Source organism: Lissotriton vulgaris, chromosome 5 (genome assembly GCF_964263255.1).
Source record: "Lissotriton vulgaris chromosome 5, aLisVul1.2, whole genome shotgun sequence".
Taxonomy (NCBI): domain Eukaryota; kingdom Metazoa; phylum Chordata; class Amphibia; order Caudata; family Salamandridae; genus Lissotriton; species Lissotriton vulgaris.
The window spans coordinates 623,406,458-623,411,951 of record NC_141693.1 but is presented as its reverse complement, the minus strand read 5'-3'; positions in this window follow the sequence as shown (position 1 = coordinate 623,411,951).

Here is a 5,494-nt window from a genome sequence, read left to right as displayed (position 1 = left end):
GGTTACCACTTTTCCCTTGGGAATTTGTTTTGGGGTCCTTTGAGAAATCTTTATTTTTTAAGTTTTTCTCTCCCCTCTTTCTTCTGGTGGAACCCCTGACCACCCTTGTGGGATTTTTCCCAGATTCATTCATGGACACTATGGTGATGTCCCAGAAATTCACCTCCTCAGTGAGTTTCCTGGAGTCAGTTAGCTCACTGTCTACTAGGTTCTTACACAGTGCTGGGAAACAAATACTGAGCATGTGCTCTCTAAATATTAGATTGTACAACCCATTGTAATTATTGACTTTGCTGCCCTACACTCAACCATTCAGTAACTTGCGGGAGTAGTCCACAAACTCAACCCAGGACTAGTTGGGGAGCTTCTTGTTGTCCCTGAACCTCTAACGTGTTTATTAGGGGTCAGCTCAAACTTAGCAATCAAGATGGCTTTCTTGGGGGAGTACCTGGTTTGGTCCCCAACCTCTAACATAAGAAGTGTCCCAGCCCACTGTAGACACGTTTCCACAACCCATGCCGCTAGTGCTTTTCTTGGATTTTGGGAATGCCCAATGACACCTTGTAAGAAGAAACCCATTTGTTAATCTCTTCGCCCACACATAATCGGGCACCAGATCCTTTGGGATGCGGACCCTCAGACACTGCAGGTATGCTACCAATATCAGCGCTGGACTCTACCTGCTTGGCCTTGAAATCAATCTATTTCAAACTCAGTTCATGAGCCAATAATAACAGTTTCCTCCTCCAAGGCTCTCTCAGTCTCAGGTATCTTTTGTTCTGCTTACATGGACAGTTTCTTTTCTTCCATCCTATCATTTGCGGCTTGAAGTCTCTCTTCTCCTGCCTTTCCGCCAGCTCCTCTGGGGATAGGCTTCGGGAAAAGACATGCCTCCCTACTCTGGCCAAAGGCTCACCAGTTCAGGGGCAAATCATCCCTGTCAGTTGAAGGCTGTATGTCAGGGAAGCCCTCTCCTTGTACTTCCATCACATCATCCCCTTCTGTGGTTTCAACCAGTCTTTGATAGGCTTCTGCCCAGGTGTTCAGCGTCTTTTGCAACTCCAACTACCTGGTGGTGGTCTTAGCAGAAAGTCCCTGTCAGGATTTGAGCCCCTGTTTGTTCCCTCCTGAGGTGTTAACACAGGCGGGACTACATCTCCCGGAAGACATTCAACGTGAAAGGGAGGAGTCAGGTATTTAAACTGCCCTAGCATGCCTGCCGGTGTGCTTAATTCTTCGTTTAGTGTTAAAAGCTGCTCGTGGGTACCTTGAAGTTCACTGTTTTAAATTTCCCTGGGTTCAGGCGAGGAACCCAAGTGCAGCGTGTAGGCTGATCAATTTCCATTCTCCTAGGGAGGAGAACAACTGCTCATTTCTCGTTATCCTAGGAAGGAGAACAATTGTGAAGTAACACATGTTTTTTTTCTTCAGGTTGAATTGGCAGTTTTTAAATTGCACCACAAGCCTCAAAGTGCTACTTATGTGGGTGGTCTACTGGTAGCATTTAAATTACAGGCCCCAGGTAAATGTATTACCATATACTAAGGACTTATAAGTAAATTAAATATGCCAATCAGGTGTAAACCAATAGTACCATGTTTTAAGTAGAGTGGGCAAGCACTGGTTAGCAGTGGTAAAGTGCAGAGAATCCTAATGGCAACAAAAATAACAATCAGAAAACAGCAAGAGTGAAAGCAAAATGTTTGGAGGAAGACCACACCAAGGATGGCAGGTCTAACAGCTACCATATTTAATTGACCCCTATGACACCATGTGGATTAGCTAACAACCCGATAACTCTACAAACCCTGGCCGTTTTGAGCCTTAGAGAACCAATTAAATCCAAAGTGGTGTAGCTAGCTTGAATCATGCTACAATTGTTATTCAGAATGCCCTATAACTTTGGCTAGAATAATGCAAAAAAAACATACTTGGATTGTCGCAAATAACACCATCTTGGGCTTCTAGTATTAGCAAATGTCTGGGTTTAGTAGGATACCCGGAATGGCAGTTGAGTTCGGGCCAAATACTGCTGATACTCACAAATGGTCAACTTTGATATTGAAAAGTTGATGTCTCCATGTTTTGCAGTCTTTTTTATCCCATACCATAGGCCCACTCATGCAAGTGGGGTACTTTTTCATCGAAAGAAGAGTGAGAACACAGAAAAGTGGAACATTTGTTACTATCAATTGAAATTCTCTAGATATTTGGGGGCATGTTACCAAGGGCCATTTTCGCCTCTTTAGCGGGACTTTTTCCCGCTACAGCGGCGATAATTTGATCGCCCTATTACCAAGATGTCGCTAACACCAGTTAGTGACAGCTAGTAGGAGATAGCGATCATCTTGGGGCCCGATTTGCATGTCAGCGATAATTATCGCTAATGACATGCAAAGTGGGCGTGCCAAGATGTTAGCGACTGGAAACAGTCGCTAATATCGCTATCTCCTATTACCAACAATGGCTTAGTTTTGGCAATATTCGCGCTAAGCTCGAATATCTCCAAAAGCTAACGCCTGCCCTGACCAGTTCTTAGCCATGTTATCCAATGAGAGGTGGATAACATGGCTAAGAGCATTGTCACAGTAATGACTGAATATCACTGTATTGACAGCGATATTCACGCATTTCGCCTATTTTTTATCGCTTCTGAGATAAACCTTGATAATAGCAAGGTATCTCAGCAATAAAAACAGGTGAAGGGCGGCGATAGGAATATTCCCGCTAAGCCAACATAGCGATAATTATCGCTAGTTGTTGGAAATATGCTCCCAAGTTTCCAAATGAAATTTAGTAAGCAAGAAAGAACACATTTTCCAAGATGCCACCTGAATCACCCAACAGTATATGTAACCCCAAATTCAGAGCAAATTCAGAGATGTACAGATCACCACAGGTTCAAAACTGATCATTTTGGCCACATTAAAAAAATGCATAGGTTTCCTTTACAACCATTCTTCATTGATTAGATTTTACCATTTGAATTCCTGCGTACCAATTCTTCAGTAATTAGATGTTACCATATGAATTGAATTCACCATATGTCTTGAAGCGTGGTCGGTACACAATGAAAAATCATTATAAGCTGCATCTCACTTATTGACTTTGTGTATTTTATGTTGATGGACAACCAGCAAACACTGAATTTACATGCCTTTACGAATAATGGATACCTTTTGATCCCTTTGAGCCACTCATTAAATATCTGTTTAACTAAATAGTCATTAGACATACCCACTTGTTTCGGCTTTGTTGCTACTCTTCTAGCTCAAATGTGTTATTGCTATTGTTGGCAAAAAAATATTAGACATACAGAAAAATTAATTACCAGGAATTGATATAAAAATCATTTTAGCAATAAATTAGGAGATACACAAGTGGAAAAATGAAAAGGTAACAGATAATAATGGATCTACCGTTATTACCTATTAGAGTTTCTTCTGCAGTGAAAAATTATTTTAATATAAAAAAGTTTCCTAATGAATCTATTATACAATGACTCTTTCATTAAAGTAAAAGGATATCAAGGATGATTTATTTTCATAATCAGGTCATGGAAGCATTTTATACTTTGTATATAAAGCAAGATGTAACGTGCGGTTGACAGGCTGTCAAACCGCCTTTTCCTCTAAGGAGCAATCCTGGGATTTTGGCCAGCTCCGCAGGGGTGCCGTTGTTTCTACGGCAGCCGCCTCGCGGTATCTGGATTGTTTCCTTTTCACCATCCGGCAAGTCCGCTGATAGAGGTGCGCTTGGATAAGGCCGCCACCTCTGTTGTCGCTCAAGTATTCAGCGGGGGTGAGACCAATTACTGCTCAAGTGGCCATTTTAAAGCATTCCTGAAAACCCCTCGAACTGGCTGGACAGTACTTCTTCCAGGTAGGAAGTTGGATTTAGCATTTCTAAAGAGGGACTGTGCTGTTTCCATTCTATCTAACTAGTCAGTGATCTTTCAGGGATATGGATATTCACTAGCTGCCTAGTATGTTACTATAATTTTGGATCCTTTTGGGTTCTTCTTTAGATTACAAGGTATTTGGAATTCTATGGAGCATTTATATATTTTTCACTAACCAGGCTTATGGAGGAAAAGAGGAGAGCTAATGGTTTACATGATCTACGTTTTATCATTTGTGTTTTGGATTGGCTTCTTTTTATTTAGCAAAGAGTTACGTTTGAATGTGGTTGTTCAGGCAGAGATATTGATTGCTTAGGATAGAAAAAGAGCATATGCAATACTGTCTTTTTCTCTCAAAGGATTATGCCAAGAGGATTGTGATGCGAATAAAGCACTGTATGGTTGTAGCAAGATCATTTGAGTGTAGGGTTGATATTATTTGTTTTTCAATTTCTTTTCTTTCTTCTACAGGTCTCGTATTCCCCATACCCTTCCCTCGCTTAATCACCCTAATACACCGTGATTTCTTATTTGAGTTGGGGATGTAGAGAGGTGGACATATTTTTGCATTCTAAGGAGTTCTCCACGGGGTTCCAGAAAACCTGACAGTCCTCTCTCCTTGCAGAACTCCTTGTGCTGTGCCACAGTGTAGATATCCATGTTGGCCAGCTTGAATTTCATCCTTGTAGGTGTAGTTTCAGACAGAAGAGGATGAATGTGGAGCAAACAAAAAGAGCTAATCAAGGAGAATTTAAACTTGAATTGGTCTTAGATAAAGTATGTGGGGTGGTAGTGTAACACAAGATTACTGCACAGTACTGCAAAAACAGAAGTCCAAATCCAATGGTTGCCACTAGCCCAAGAAATTTGGTTACTGGCTGTAGAGCGTGAAAACCTTCTCATGTAGCAACCACAATTCTCCTCAGGATGAAGTCACAAATGAACCCTAAATTAACCTTTTCTTAACTCTTGAGTAGCTTAGCACAGAGCAGGCAGGATAAACTCAGGGGCAATGTGTAAAGTGTTTATGCAACACTTCAAACAGTATGCGAGTGAAAATACACCACAAAAGCAGTCTACAAATGAGGAAGTCGGGGATGCAACGTGTGGTCTGGGTGATGTGTCAGTTTCAGTGAGCTGCAGGGCTGTAATCCATAGTTAAGCGTCGTTGTTGAAACGCTCTTTGCCCAAGGATGCGAGGGCCTGTGCTGAGGATGCGTTGCACAGTCAGGCGATGCAGTAGTTCCAAACAGCTGCAATGTGGGTCTTAATTATAAGAGACAATGGTCCCTTTAGGTTCGATAATCAGAACAATTGTAGCCAAATTATCACAATAGAGATTGGCTCTGTTTATATCTTAATTGACAATATCAGGATATTTATTCACATATGATGAAACACACAACAAAATATATACAAAGTGAGTGATCTAGACGTGACAGGATAATGGGAAAATCATCCGAATTTCTTACCACAGGCAGGTGACTTTAAAAGTGACTTTTATGAAGAAAAAATGTAAATATGCAAAAGTCACAATGAGAAATGCATCTTGTACTCCACATAAATAATTAATTACAGTATAGAGTTACAATG